General features: G+C 36.3%; 1 protein-coding gene across 4 annotated transcripts in view; it reads left to right on the plus strand.

The window, feature by feature from the left end:
- The first annotated feature begins 15,959 nt into the window (after positions 1–15,959).
- LOC145686206 (uncharacterized) overlaps positions 15,960–16,245 on the plus strand; it is a 199,645-nt gene continuing 199,359 nt past the window's right edge. For 3 of the 4 annotated variants that reach the window (XM_081759253.1, XM_081759254.1, XM_081759256.1), the window contains exon 1: positions 15,962–16,125. The gene's annotated coding sequence lies outside the window, so the exon portion shown is untranslated. Of the gene's footprint in view, positions 16,126–16,245 lie in introns of all 4 variants that reach the window. The other variant, XM_081759255.1, reaches the window with a different exon arrangement.

A 16,245-nucleotide genomic window follows, 5' to 3' on the forward strand; every position in this document is an offset into this window, starting at 1 on the left:
GTGTAAAGGAATCAGTGTGTTAATGTATGGGTTTACAAAGTCTGTTATTAATGATTTCTTGATTTATGCGGACAACGATGTTGGCGACATGTTTCTGTTAATTTTATTTGTGATTAGTGGAGTTTTAGTGTATTTCTAAAAAGGACAAAAACCTATTATTTTGCGAGTATAATTTCTATTTTTTTTTTTTTTTTACTGTTCACCCGTCAAAGGGGTACACCTTTCTTGGGAAAGAGAGGAGGGCTAAATTTACGGAAGAAAGGAAAGCTACGTATGGTCTATGGGTAGTTTGGGATCAAAGGGTTATTATTTATTAATCTTTATTAAGCATCAATTGTGTCTAGTAAGTTTTACATAGGCGAATTCTCTGCATTTCAGGTTTTTTTAAAATCTTTATTAGGCATCAATTGGTCTGCATCAATTCCAAGGTGTAGATAGATCTGCATTCCAGGATCATCGCTTGCTGAAAGAAATATTGACATATACATACATACATATAAAAAGCGAAAGTGACGAAGATGATACAGATGAAATAAATGAAACGATAACAAAAAATAAATAAAGAAATAAATTATAGTAGTTAAGTGTAGGCAATGGGCATGTATCGGGTTTATATGAAATGAAGTGCAGTAGACGAGACAACACTTAGAAGCTGTTAGTGTAACAAATGAGAGTTATCTTCTGTCTCGGGGCAACTCGAGACCAATGAGTGACAAGTGGAGGCCCTGGTTAGTAAAGAAGGATATCACAAGTGCAAAGATGGATAAATGTAGTGAGAATAATGATATGGATGATATATGTCATATTGTAGTTTGTGAGGGTGATTGGCAGGGAGAGCCTGAGAGTACAAGGTCAGAAGATGTTGAAGAGGAGTATATATATATTTTGGAGGAACGTCATGAGCCACGTCAAGATGGATAGTATCAAAAAATACAGGATTATCGGAGCTCGTGCGTTTGGTGATGTAGTTAATGCGTAGAGACTCTATATGGTGTAGAATAGAAGGAAAGCTGATACGGTAGTAGAGTGGAGCCGTAGGGAAAGGCAGGCGAATACGAAATGCAAGGCGGATAGCGTGCCTTTCGATAATCTGGAGGCGTTCATAGAAGGAGGCTGGTGCTGATATCCACGCAGTGTGTCCATGAGTTAGAAGAGGGCGTAAGAATACTTTGTATGTGGTAAGAATGGTATGAGAGTGCAATCCCCAAGATGTGCCAACCAATTTGCGAATAAGCTTGAGTCTGCGTGTACTTTGGAATTGAAGTTTCCGCTTGTGTGGTTTCCATTGAAGTTTGCGGTCATATACTACTCCTAGATAAGTAACCTGCTTCGAGGAAGGTATGGTAGTACCATCAATTGTAAGATCGAGACGATTTGGGTTTCGTCTAATACGTGAGCGTCTTTGTGGAGACTGAAAGACTATTGCTTGCGTTTTGTCAGAATTGACAGTCAGTTTCCAACGAGTGCACCAGTCAAGAAATGAATTTATAGCAGGCTGTAAAGTTCGATTGATATGCTGTATAGTAGTGCCCAAGCATAGAAACGCCGTGTCATCAGCAAACTGAAAAACTTTTACGTTTGGTGGCAAAGAAGGCATATCTGCTATGTACAGAAGGAATAACAGAGGTGATAGAACGGAGCCCTGAGGTACACCAGAGTGTAGAAAGATTGAATATGATAGAGCACTATTGATAGTAATGTAGGCAAGCCTAGAGGTAAGAAATGAGAGGATGAGCCGTATATAGCACATTGGAAGGCGGAAACGGTGAAGTTTATAGAGAAGCCCCATATGCCATACCTTATCAAAGGCTTTTTCTAAGTCAAAGAGTAAGAGACATGAGGGCCGAGATGAATTGTAATGATTGCTAATAGTAGTGGTAAGCCGAAGAAGTTGATCTGAGAGGCTGATATCAGGTCTGAAGCCGGCTTGGTGAACTGGCAATAGGCTATAGGTAGTGAGATGGGTATGGAGGCGGTTAACAAGAATTTTTTCGAAGATCTTACTAAAGCACGAAGTAAGTTGAATAGGACGATAGGACGAGAGAGCCTGAGGGGGTTTATTGGGCTTAGAAAATAAGAGTATTTTAGAGACTTTCCATTGAGGAGGGTAAAAGCCGGTACGAAGAATGAAATTATAAACGGAAGCAAGGAAAGTATTGAAGGAAGGAGGTGTAGCTTTGATGAGGCGATAAGTGACTTTGTCGAAACCAGGTGCAGTATTTCGTTTAGAGTGGAGTACAGTGTCAATGTCGGAAGATATGATTGGCTGAGTGAGAGGTTGTGCAGGATCAATGGTATGATTGCAATGAGGGCGTAGTTGCGGTCGGGTAGGATCTGTTAGGCGTTCGATATGTCGGTAAAGCTGAGTGGCAAAATGATGGGGAGGAGGCGTAAATATATCCTGAAAATAGTTAGCGAAGGCGTATGCCTTCTCGACATCTGTTTGAAGAGCATGACCATGTTCGACAATGTTGTAAGAAGTGCGAGCCTTAGTACCAGTAAGTTGATGGAATTTCTGCCAATAAACGGAAGGTTTAGATGTGTCTGCAAGTCTATTGCACGTATGGGCCCAGCGTCGACGTTTATAGGCTGCTAGATAGTTTCGTACCATTCTGTTCCACCGACGATGCTGACGCAGAGCTTCAGGATTTTGAGTGTGTAAGTAGTCTCGAAACGCCTGTCGAGATGCAGTAATAATGGAATGATATTGAGGTGGCACTGGAGGTTTATGAGGGTATATGCTTTTAAGGGGGATATTGGCCTCTGCTGTATGTGTAATGATATTTGAAAGAGTATCGACGACGTGGAGAAGGTCAACGTCCGTGTTCGGAGGAGAAACTCCTCTTAGGGCGTGCTCAATATCGGTTTGGTACGATTGCCAATTAGCTCTCTCATAATCATAATAGTGAATGGGTTCTCGAGAAATTTTTGGTACTGCCGCACAAGGAACATCGAGAAGAATCGGTGCATAGTCGCTACCAAAAGGAGGCAGAATTGGTATGTTGAATACAGTAAGACTAGAAGATGCTATGACGATATCTAGTGATTGGGCGTGTTGCAGAAGGAAGATCTAAGATTTCTGCCGCAGTGGATTGATTAATAAAATCTATGAAGCGTTGTTTTTTGCCCAGCGATCGACTATGGAGATTGATATCAGCCATGACCAGGTAGTGACGAAAGTTGTTGTCTATATACTGAAAAAAGTTGTGTGGTATTCTTTGACCTGGTCGGACATAAATAGTGCAGAATGTGATAGTTCTATTGCGTAAGTAGATTGTAACAACATTATGTTCAGGAAGTTGCATGTGAGGAGGAAGAACATGTGTGCGGATAGGCAGATGGTTATAAGTGCCAATGGCAGTGCCTCCATGTGCTCGAGCTATATACCGTGGACAATCAAACCGAGTGAACTGATATCCGGAGAGTTTGACTTGATGAAGTGGTGTAAGAAAAGTCTCATTTAGAGCAAAAGCATGAACTTTTTCCTCACGGAGGAGCTGTTCAAGCATAAGCTTGTGGGTGTTGAGTGAGCGGATGTTTAAGAAGAAAAAGGTATATGCCATAATGTAATAGATCGAAGCCATATTAGACAGAGGTTTCAAGTGATCAGATATGGAAGTGGACTGTGTTTCCGGAATATGTGGCATGGAGCTGAAGATTGAAAAGAAGTTTTGCAGCAGCTGTAACTTGTGATAAAATGTGAGTGCGCAAGAAGGGATGAATATTTTGAAGTACAACTGTTGTGAAGCGTAGAAGATCTTCCACCGTGAGAGGTGTACGCAAAGAATTGTTCGGAAGAGTTGAGGAATCTATTGTACGAATGGGAACTGTAAGTTCTGGTTTTTCAGGTTGTGGTGCTGGTCTGGCGCGGCACTTGTAACTATAGGTAGGATGATCACCAGAACAGGTAAGGCAGTGTGGAGCTTGGTTGTGATTGCTGCAAGATGATGTGGAATGTGGTCCGGAACAATAGCCACACTTTGGAGTAATTGGACACTGAGATGTTGGGTGCTGGTTGTAGGTTTGACAGCGCTCACACCTGATGGGCAGAGGAGGGGGTGAGCGAGATGGTTCCACCCTGTAGCGGTGACGATAGATGTAAGCACCATGCTGTAACAGATCGTCTATTGTGTCCTTAGAATCTGTTAGAAGACGAATCATGTACGTTGGCCCGGTATTGTTTTTAATACGGCGGCACTTCTTAAAAGAGTATTCCTCAAGACGCAACTCTGCTTCTATTTCTTCCTCGGTGTATTCTGGCGGAACACCTCGAATTACAACTGAGAGCATTGGTGCTCGGCGTGGTGGAGGTTGCGTCTTTTTGGTACTACTAGACAGCGATTGGAGCTTTGCATTTGGGCCGAATATCTCGTAAGAAGCTTTATTGCGCAAAGTAGTGCCAAAATGGGGATCAAAAGATTTTATGATTACCCCGTTTTTGGTCCGGACAATTTCCTGGATATTCGCCCGTGGAAGATATTTGACTATTTGAAGATAGATATGCTTTTCTGTTTTGAATCGGGTGTCATATCCAGTAAGTAGGAAGTTATACAACTGAGAACGGCCGGTGGAGTGTCTAGTATCTGTACCAGAAGCAGTATCAGACGCGGTGCTGGTGCCAGGATGTGAGTTGGATAGATCGGTATTAGAAGGATGGACAACGTCCATAGCACCAGTATCCATCAATAATGCTTCAGCCCATGTAGATGGAAGAGGTGAGCGAGAGCGGTTACTGTCATTGTCTGAAGGATGACGTGCGCTTTGCGTGCGAGGACGTTTAGGCGAATCTGCAGGTGTAGAAGCTGCAGAGTCTCCTCGCGGAAGTTTGGGATCACTCCCCTTAGCCGGTTGCGAGTGCCCTCGGGGCATAGCAACCCTCACGCTCTTGTGTACAGCCGACTAGGTAAAGGTAATAGGTAGAAAGCACCCCGTTTGGATAGGTGCTTAGGTGGCCAAACACAGCAATACAGAAAGCTAGCAGCGTAGGCGTTGTCCTAGCTCAGGCCCGTCTACGTTGCGTCGATTCTTTCTCGCTATGAAGGCAGGAAACCCGAACAATTCGGAGGAGCAAGGTATTTACAAAAAACAGCTGTTTGATGTGTGGTACGTCACAGCTGATATGAGGATGTATAATTTCTAACAAAAATATATGTATAAAAAACTTGCGCTCAAAACTGTCTGCAGACAACTAATTAATGTTTTGCTGCATCACCATTTTATAAATATTATGTGTTTATTATAATTGTTTTCTCAATCTTGTAATAAAGTTACGAAAAACACCTTCCTGACTCCTCCCAACACCTAAAACCACACCTCCTATGACGTCTGGGACTCGCTTTTGGTATCAACAAAAATAGTCGCCGAGCCTGGGGGCTCTCCTTAAATAGCCCCGGTTGCTTCCGCCTCGGGGAGCAGCGGTACGGATTTGAAGCCGGGAGTAACGGTTCAAAATTAAAATTAGTTTCAGACCCCTTCTACGAACTGGCGGACGCCCGTGATATCCCGCCAGTACTCCAGGACCAGATCCATAGAGAGTGAGCGAAATACCAGGAGACCAGTGAGGAACCAACGCACGCCCGGACGTCATAAAAGTACACCTTCCCTAACTAATATTCCTAGCCCTAACCCTGTCTCTCTTCTTTTCAAAGCATTCTTCGTAAATTACTCTAATATCCCCAATAATCTTTTACTTCAAAGGACAGCCGTCCAAATCCAGTGCCTGTATAACGAGCTAAATCCCCCACTTTAGTTCTTCTAACAGCTTGTGTGTAAGTAAAGTTACCTTTCATTTTTCCTCCCCCACACACCCTTTACAGATGTTCTACTTGGAATCACGTCTGATTTTATGTCATCGTTTTTACGTGCAATCATTTTATACATTCGACAATTCTTTTACTTGTGCCTTTCATTTTTGTGTGCTTTATAACAAATCATAGTTGTACCGGCCCCACTTTCGGTATTTAATCATTATTTTTATAATTGTGCTAAACTATGCGGAATCAGGCGATTTCGGTTTGTCCATGCATTTTTCTTACTTTAGGGTTCCTACTAATCTCGGAAATCAGGGAAGGAAAACTCAAGGAAAATGGAGCAGGTCAGGGAAACTCAGGGGAAAAGACTGAAAATCATGGAAAGTCATGAAAATTTTAGAAAATATATTTTTTTCTAACATTAATTGTACACCAATTTAAGCTTAGCCAACCATTAATGATCACAGTATGGAACGTTTCACAGATTTTTATGGGTGGTAAGTGGAATGTATGTATGAGCAATTGATTATTATTTGTCTCTATGGAATAAATGTTCTCATATATATACATATTCAAATTATTTATTCCTTATTTATATGTCAGCCGACACCTGTCATGAAGATGTAAGTCTGGAAATTTCCTGCTAAAGGTCAGGGAAATAAATTTCTCCAGATCAGTAGGAACCCTGTACTGTCTCAGTTTACTGCATATTTTTAATCAATTATCGTTTTATAATCATTCTCTACATAAAACAGTTTCAGTAATTTGGTCGACATACCTCAAAAGCAGCGATCATAGTTACTATTTAAATTATTACTAAGGGAAGAAAAAAGTTTCAGCATTGACTTCCAAAAAGCGTACGAAACTATTAATGTGAATATAGCTAGTAATTCGAAAATTACTTGAACTTAATATTCCATATCATTTTATTCGTATAATTCATAATATAATCTTTCACAATTAAGTCTATGTCAAAACAGACAAAACATACTCAGAGGCAAGATCAATGTCATTGGATTTATTACAGGGCAGCAAACTCAGTCTTATACTTTTTTACCTTTTCATCAGTAACTTAATTTATTTATTAAAAAATAAAACAAAATATTTTTGTATGTGCTGATGAATTAATCGTCTGGGAAACCTCAAACAATCTAGAATAACCAAAATTAAAAACATCATTAAAATTCTTCAGAATTGGAGTTTTTGACAAGGGTTTAGGTATTAATTGGTCAAAATTTCCTTTCATTATATTTACAAAATAATAAATAAACATTAAAGCAAGTACTAATCATTAATATAATGGCTAGTAGAAACAACAAAGAAACAAGGTATCTGAGACTAATTACACTAGTTAACAAATTTAAACTTTTTGTTTGTTACATGAGAAAAATCACCTGATCTTAAAGGAACTTTTTGCGCTGAATTCGAATATGCACTCGGTTTCTCTCCATCACGTACAGTTTTCCCGTAACAGAGGAATTTTCGGGAAATTCCCTCAAAAATTTCCCTTTTTCAGATATTTTATTCCCCTAGCTCCTGTCCCCTTACATATAGTAACATAGAAATTATACCTAAGTATACCTTGATTTATATTTAATAAACCCTAAAAGTTTCGTAAAAATCGCTTTGTTCTTTCTAGAGAAATAAATATATTTGTATGTATACTGTGTGCACTGTTTATTGCACCTGATAGTAATGCTTTCAGATCTCCTGAGTTGGGGTAAAAACGATTTGCTTTATTACTACAAACACAGACATAAAAATGAATATTTACAATAGTCAACAACACACTTGTATTGCTCTATGTAAATTAGAAACGTGTATAAAAATAGAATGTACTTCCAACGTATATTTTTTTAAACGTACAGTATATGTATATCTTAATACATATATATACAATGACCTAGTGACCTAGTCCGTGATTTGCACCTGACAAAACAAGAGGCGGAACTTCTGGGATCAAGGCTCTAGCAGTGGAACTTATTGGATGCAGAAACGAACATATCAGTGTACAGGAAAAGGCATATTCAATTTTCAAGCTATTTCTCAATGCAAGATAATGTGTGCGTATGTACGGATATAAATGGGTTGATGGCGGAGCTAGGAATTCCTTAAGTTCCAGAAGAATGGAGGTTATTTATCGACGCGTCAAAGGTCAGCCTTAAAGTTGTCCTTTTACATAATGGAAATAAAAAACCTTCTATACCACTTGCGCACTCAGTGAAGATTAAGGAATCCTATGACACCATGTCAACTTTGCTAAATCTTATAAATTACAAGGACCATTGTTGGCAAATATGTTGTGATCTCAAGGTAGTTGGTATTTTATTAGGACTGCAGTGCGGTTACACGAAGTACCAATGTATTTTATGTTTATGGGATAGCCGAGCTGATGACAAACATTATGAAGTGAAGGAATGGGAACCTAGAGTGAATTACGTACCTGGAGAATGCAACGTCAAATACGCTCCTTTGGTAGATCCTAATAAGATATTACTACCGCCACTTCATATCAAGTTAGGACTTATGAAAAACTTTGTCAAAGCCATGGACACATCTGGTGAAGGTTTCAAGTATTTGCGAGATAAGTTCCCTAACCTGAGTGATGCTAAGATTTCAGCGGGAGTGTTTATTGGTCCCCAAATTAGGAAATTAATGCTTGATGATAGCTTTGACAGCAAGTTAAACAGTGCTGAGCTAGCTGCCTGGACAGCATTTAAGTGTGTTGTGCGCAACTTTCTGGGCAATAACAAAGCTGAGAGTTACACAGAAATCGTACAGGACATGATACAGAAATACAAAGAGTTGGATTGTAGGATGTCTTTAAAAATCCATTTTTTGCACTCCAACCTCAGCTTCTTTCCTGCTAACCTAGGTGCTCTCAGCGACGAACAGGGGGAAAGATTCCACCAAGATATAATGGCAATGGAGAAAAGGTACCAGGAACGATAGGATCCTTCAATGATGGGGGACTATTGTTGGGGTCTTGTTAGAGAATGCAACATTTCTTACAAAAGAAGGAAGTAGTGTATGTTTTTGTAACCCAATGGAAGTTTCATATATTGTGATAGTTTTGATTGTCTTTTCATGACCTTTTGGTACATTTGTATTATTGTTTATTGTAAATTGTCACACTTGTAAATTATATTGTATTATATTTTATATATGTGTTTGTGGTAATAAAGCAAAACGTTTTACCTCAACTTAAGAGATCTGAAAGCATTACTATAAGGTGCAATAAACAGTACACACAGTATACATACAAACATATTTATTTCTCTAGAAAGAATAAAGCGATTATTACGAAACTTGGAGGGTTTGTTAAATATGAATCAAAGTATACTTAGGTATAATTTCTATGTTAGTATATGCAAGGGGACAAGATCTTGGGGTGTAAAATAAACGAAAAGGGAAATTTTTGAGGGATTTTCCCGAAAATCCCTCTGTTACGGGAAAATCTACGTGATGGAGAAAAACCGAGTGCATATTCGAATTCAGCGCAAAAAGTTTCTTTAAGAACAGGTATTTCCTTTTATGTAACAAAACCTTTGTTAACTATTGATTATAGATTAAAAATTAACATGAAAATCACATTTAAGTTCCTTAGCTAATGCAGCGTGCATATGTGAGTATAAAGCTTAATCACTTAATTAAATTGAGTAATCAGACATTAATTACTCAAACACTATATGGAGGCATATTCTATAACAGTAACCTAACATTTTTACGATAAAATACAGTCTATTCAATATGAAACAACAAAAGAATATTGTTCACAACAAGCTTATAGTCCAAAAATGCAGTTTTAGAGGTGACCAACAATATACTCATAGACATATAATCTTGAAATTAACAGCAAATTTTATATCAAGAATAGTTAAATCTCCATCCTCACCAGTAGCGTACGCAGAAATTTGTTTCGGGAGGGACCCAAACTCAATTTGAGGATCTTTTATATTAAAATTCTTTCAGTTGCCCCAAAATTAGGCTAAATTTACGCAAAAGTCGAAATTTCGGGGGGTCCGGACCCTCAGAACCCACCGCTTGTGTACGTCCCTAATCCTCACTTGTACAATTCTTATTCTAGTTTTAGACAGAAGCATTTATCGTAGCACATGTGCTGCCAAAAATCTCGTATAATATTCTATGGCGCCAAAAGTATATGGATCTTTTACACAGTAGCATTTTTATATGCATCTTGTCGTGACGTAGCAAACAAATCGTTGGATAAGAGCGCAATTATGGGTCTGAAACTAAAAACAGATATTTCAGTCGCTATTTCTTCTAAAGCCCTTTATCGCATATGCTTATTATGAACAAAGGACTTTTAATTTTGTACAAACAAGGATGCTCCTAATATTTTTCAATCAGCATAATAATAGCATACCTACTCCAACTCATTTTTCTTTACTACAATTCAATTTACCACACAAAACAAAGAGCATTGATATTTGGCACAAAATCTTTCACTTAAAGCAGCTGTCGTAATACCACACTTATCTATTGAAAAACAATATAAATTACCGATGTCTACCTTGATATTTGAAGGGGAAGTATTCGCTTTAAGACAAGCTCTACTTCTGATAAATTAATTAAATATTACAAACGCATGTAGCCTATATGATCGGATGTAAGGACGTACGCAGGGAGTGGGACCTGAGGGTTCGGACCCCCCGAAATTTCGACTTTTGTGTAAATTTAGCCTAAATGTAGGGGCAATTTTAGAAATTTTAATATAAAATACCTTATATTGAGTTTTGACTCCCCGAAATAAATTCCTGCGTACGCTACTGATCGGATGCATTAAGTTCATTACAGCAATAAGTAATCATCAATGGACAATCATCAATACAGATCTTGAAATTTAATGTTAATCAACATATATATATTATGGGGGGAAAAACCTTAAAATACACATACTTGATCCTAGAACACATGCGAATATAAAATATAATGAGAATGCTGATGAATTATCTAAAGCTTTGGTGACAAAAGGAACTAATACTAATTTAAAACTCTCATTTCACGATTTCAAGTATTTTATCAAAGATAACCTAAATACGCAAATTTATCTATGGAAGACAAGAATCAGATCTGGTCCAGTTAAACATATTGGAAACTTTTGGAAAATAACGGATCACATTTATCAAAATCACTGAGAAATGGTTGAGATACTAAATTATTTTATATTATCGTATGATGCTGAATACCATATTAACGCCAGTTAAATTGAACCTGATCAAAAAGAAGGAAACAAACTTATGTTGGAATGAGGAAGATATCGGTACAATAAATCATTTAATATTTCACTGTCATCTCTTTATTAACAAAATAATATAAATAGAATTATTACAAAAGGTCATAAAATGTATGAGCACAACACCGGTTACTGTGGATATGATTCTAAATTCTCAAACGGAGCTAATAAAAAGTACTTCCAATATATGACGAAAACAACTTGAACCTTTAATAATAATAATAATAATATCAATTCTATGAATATATTTAGTTTTGGATTTTACAAATAGAATATTAAATAAATACTACAAACAAAAGGAAATGGACGGTAACCAAAAATCAACAAATACAGAAATATCAATTCTACCAAAGAAAACAAAAGGAACGAGATTCCGGTATTCTCATAACCAAGAATAACTGTAGGCCTAATCATCCACATACCATCTAGGATAAAGGCAACCAGGATGCAACGTCTGTGCCTACGAAGAAGCCTCCTCGCAAGAGGATGAAATAAATAAAGGAAGAAAGTTTAATCCAAGGATGTTGTAAAATAGATGATCTGTCCATACAACAAAATCGTGAAGCCATACATCACAGCTTCGCCACACCTACTCTGCCCACTCCGGAGACTAAGATCGCAATGTTTCGACCAACAATTATGGCGGAAACGAGAGTAGACAATCAGACGTGCCGGCTCAGACGATGCTGGGTTGTTGTTTTGGCTTCATTGAGTTCATATGATGAAGATACGTATAGGCAGATCCTCTATTTTATAACATCCTTGGTTTAATCACAATCTCTTGTACTTACTCTGGTAACCTCACACAGAGGTTGTACATAGGAGGAGATGCGGCGCCGTAGTAGTTAAGTCCGCTATAGCCCTGGAATTGTTAAAAGATAAAAAAGGATAAATCTCTGCTAAAGGCATAGCATGATGTACATTTGTAACTCTTTGCTTCCAGTCAAAATCCTTGAAGAAAGTAGATGTTGCATACGCTGAAGACGAGTTCTCGAGAGAATGGTTGAACTTAGAAAAATATGTTAGTAATGATCTTGAAAATTGTCCTGGTGGGGAGATGGAAAATGTCAAGTGGATTACGGGCAGTTCTCTGGTGATAAGAGTGATGCATAACGGGACATATGTCGATCACGAAGATTGTTTGGCAATATCATGAGTGTTTTCGCTAAGGCTTGAATCAATTTTTTTTTACATTGGTGGTCTTGCCTTTTATATTTTGATAAGCGTAAGAAGTTTAACTGGGAAGAAAAAATCACAGGCTAAGTCGGTATGTCAATATCCAGAAGCACTTTCGTTAGATAAATCGTTAAATGCCTTCAAGTGATTCTTGTCCTTTTTTTTTTTTTTTTTTTTTTTTTGATAGTATCCACGTAGAAATGAAGAGTATATGTGCATCTAGTTTTGTAGTTTTAGAGAGGGATACCATTTATGTGTAAAAATTCAATCAATAATTGGATGAGAGTCCAAGAGGTCGTAGCTAATATTTATGTGACAGAAAAAGGTCCATAACCAAGTACTCTGTGGAGTTTGTTGATCATATAAGATTTGCCTTTAGTAAATTGTTTACAAACGAAAATTAAATGACTTAAAGATTCATCATCACGCTGACACCAACATAAAGGTGTAGCCGATTTATGTATTTGATATAATTTATAAGGCAGTGTTAAAGAGAAGGCGATAGAATAGAATTACTTTGTATCGAGATCAATTATGTATAGTAAACCATGGTTTGGGTTGAGAGAGAGACATGATTTGCCAATAGTGTCGCCCTGGTCCGAGCCCATTTTCGGATTTCCAAGCATGTAACGTCTAGTCTTGATTTTGTTGATGATGGGAATGCAGTTTAAGTGACTAACTTTAATAAAAGCTGGTTACCATCAGTACATGCAGACTTTGCGGCTAGGTCGGTATCATCATGGAATTTGATATTAGAATGCGATTTCGCTTGTAAACAAGTGTATAATATATCCTTGTTCTTGAAGTTGATGGTATAAAAATGTTATATTTAAAAGGAGCCAAGTAGTTTTAACATTCCAATGGGTGTGTCTAAAGCGTTAAGGACACTGAAAGCATCAGAGCAGATACAGGCATCGGAAAGTTGTAATTTTTTGATTAATAAAAGAGCTTGCCGAATGGCATAGGCCTCGCCTTCGAAGATGTTAAGATATTGAGGAAGTTTGTTATTTTTGGTAATATGAAGAGTAGGAACAACAACTGCTGCGCCAACATTCTGATGTATGTATTTAGATGAATCTGTAAAAACAAGCATACTTTTTGAAGATAGCTGATTCACACAAGAGTGCCAAATGTAATTATTGATATTTGGTAAATTTCCTGAAGTCGAATAAGAGATGTAATGGAGAATTTCCTTTATTTGCACCAAAGTCGTTGAATAATGAAATATGTAGCACGGCAGTGATGGAGATTGTAGGATCATTCCTTAGTACATGTGAACTTTAAAAAACGCTCTGACTAGCCATGGTGAGTTATTTCTATACGGCACCTTCTGACGTCTGTTTTCCAGTATATGTTTAATCTGATGAAGCTGTGTTATAACAGGAATCTTCCTTTTCGCCATTCGTGACAAAAAAAGTTTCTGCCAATTTGGAGATTGATAAATCAATAGGAATCATACCAGTTTCCTCAAAAAGAGCATTTTTCGGGCAGAAGGTAGGTTGGGATGATTTTAAGTGCATCATATAAAAGTTTGGTTACTCGCTAGTAAAAATAGTTCATCTTCTCCTCCTAAAAGATGCTTCCATTAAAAAAACATTCCCATCATACAGTGTGTAATAATTTTGTAAAGACAAGTTGGATTGAATCCCCAGCGTTTGGCACTTAAGCTTTTGAGAATGCTGTAGTACGAATCCAAGGGGATTGACATTGAAGATGTAAAATTTTAATATATATATTAATGATCTAATTAAGTTAAATAAGGGAACAATACAACTAGTATCATTTGCTGATGACATACTTATCACGACAACGACTTCAAACCCGGAGATTGGTAAAGAAAGAATAGAAAACTTTCTTAAATCATTAATTTCTTGGACACAGCTTAATGGTTTTGAAATAAATTGGGAAAAATCCAAATTTATAATTTTTACCAGACGAATATTGATACCTACAATAACAATTAATATAAAAAATCACAACTTATCTAATGAATCTTATATTAAATATTTAGGATTATTTTTAGACAAAAAATTAAATTGGAATCAACATCTAAGATATCTCACACAGGAAGCATAGAAATTTACAAAATTATTTCAATGTATAGCAACTAAGAAATATGGTATCAATCCTTTCAGTTTATTAAATATTTTAAAACATACAGTAGTGGCTAAGTTTACTTATGGAGGAATATTTTATTCTAACAATCTCAAACAATTCTATAATCGAGTAGAAAGCATATTTTATGATTTACAAAAAAATCATTTTTTCACAACCAAGATTTTGCCTTAAACAAGCACTTTTAGAAGAAACCAATTCAATTCCATTAACGATATTAGTACAATGAGCGGCAGAAAGGTTTATTTTAACAAGACTTGGCCGCACCTCTTCATTAATAATTAATAAGTTACAACAAATAGAAGAGTTATTTAATAGGAATAAAAAGATACCATATCTTAATAATAGAAAATGGATTTATATAGCATATACTGGACTTAAATACATACAACCATTTATTCATAAGGCCCCCTTTCTTCCTTGCTTTTGGGAAGAAGAACTTCAAAAATATTTGGGAAGATGAACTTCAAAAATTACGCTCAGACACTGTTTTAATTTATACAGATGCATCTAAATACCCAGATTCTTCAGTGGGCACTGCAATATTCATCTCATCTAATAACCTTACTCTTAAATATAAATTAGCATCATCCTTATCAATTTTTAAAGCAGAAGCTTTCGCCATTCGTCAGGCATTATTATATTTTTTAAAACATAGAATACTTGTATCATGTATATGTACTGATTCACTTACTGTCCTTCAAACACTGCAAAATACAGACTGGAATGCAAAAGTTACTTGGACAATCTTAAATATAAAACATCTTTACAAAACACTTGAAAACAAGAATTACATTGTACAGTTTTACTTTATGCCTTCCCACATTGGCTTAAAATATGGGGATCTTATTGACAATGCAGCAAAGTCTGCAAGTAGGAATGGAAATCCATATTACATAAAAATTCCTTATAGAAGTTACCATTATATCATAGATACACATTTTTCAACAATAGTAAATCATTGGCAACAAAGTAATAAATTATTACCTGAAAATACTTATTGGGAAATCATCGAACACCTTTCTCATAAACTCAGGGAATTTGTAAAACAATGGTCAAGAAAAGAAATCATTATGTATTATAGAATTCTTTTAGGTACAGCACTTACCCCAGTTAAATAATTCCAAATTAGAAAATTCCAAATTAGAACTGTTGGTGTGATAAGGGTATAGGCACTCTAGATCATTTATTATTCGAATGTACTTACTTACAAACCCAAAGATCTACATTTCTTCAAAAATTAAATTATTATATCGGAATGGGACCATATAATTACAAATATATTATAGCAGCCTATAATTGGAAAGCAATTCGAAGCATGATACAATTTATTCTTCTTAATGGTATAAATATTTACAAAAGGGGAAAAGTAAAGAAAACAATAAATTAGTTAAATATAAGAAGGAATATTATAAAAGAAATCTTGCCCAAAAATATATCATATATATACATATATATATATATATTTATATATATATAACCACAAAAAAGGGTATAGAACAACTTTGAAAATAAATACAAATAAATTGCTTGAAATATTCCTTCCACTGAAGAAGATAGTAACTTAAGTCGAAATATACAATGGAGATCAAGTTATGAACTTAGCATTTGGAGCCTACTAAGACTACATTTAAGTCGGAGGCGAACACTTAAAAAACACTGATAATAGTGATGAAGAAAGAACGAAACAAAGAAGACAAGAAAGTTTACAAATCATGTATAACGGTTGAAGAATTTTGTGTACATAACCTTTATGTAAAACAATTTTTCGGAATTGTGTTCCTATTCATACTTGCTTTTAATTTCTCATGTAAGATGATAATTAAGGTAAATATATCCTGAAATTTTAATAGTAGTTAAGGAAATAATACTTTAAGTGCTGAATTTTATATGATTTTCCGCTTGTACTTACTAAGATTTATGTGTACAATTCCGTTAACGTATACA

This window comes from Thermobia domestica, chromosome 5, assembly GCF_964235325.1.
Source record: "Thermobia domestica chromosome 5, izTheDome1.hap1.1, whole genome shotgun sequence".
Lineage (NCBI taxonomy): Eukaryota > Metazoa > Arthropoda > Insecta > Zygentoma > Lepismatidae > Thermobia > Thermobia domestica.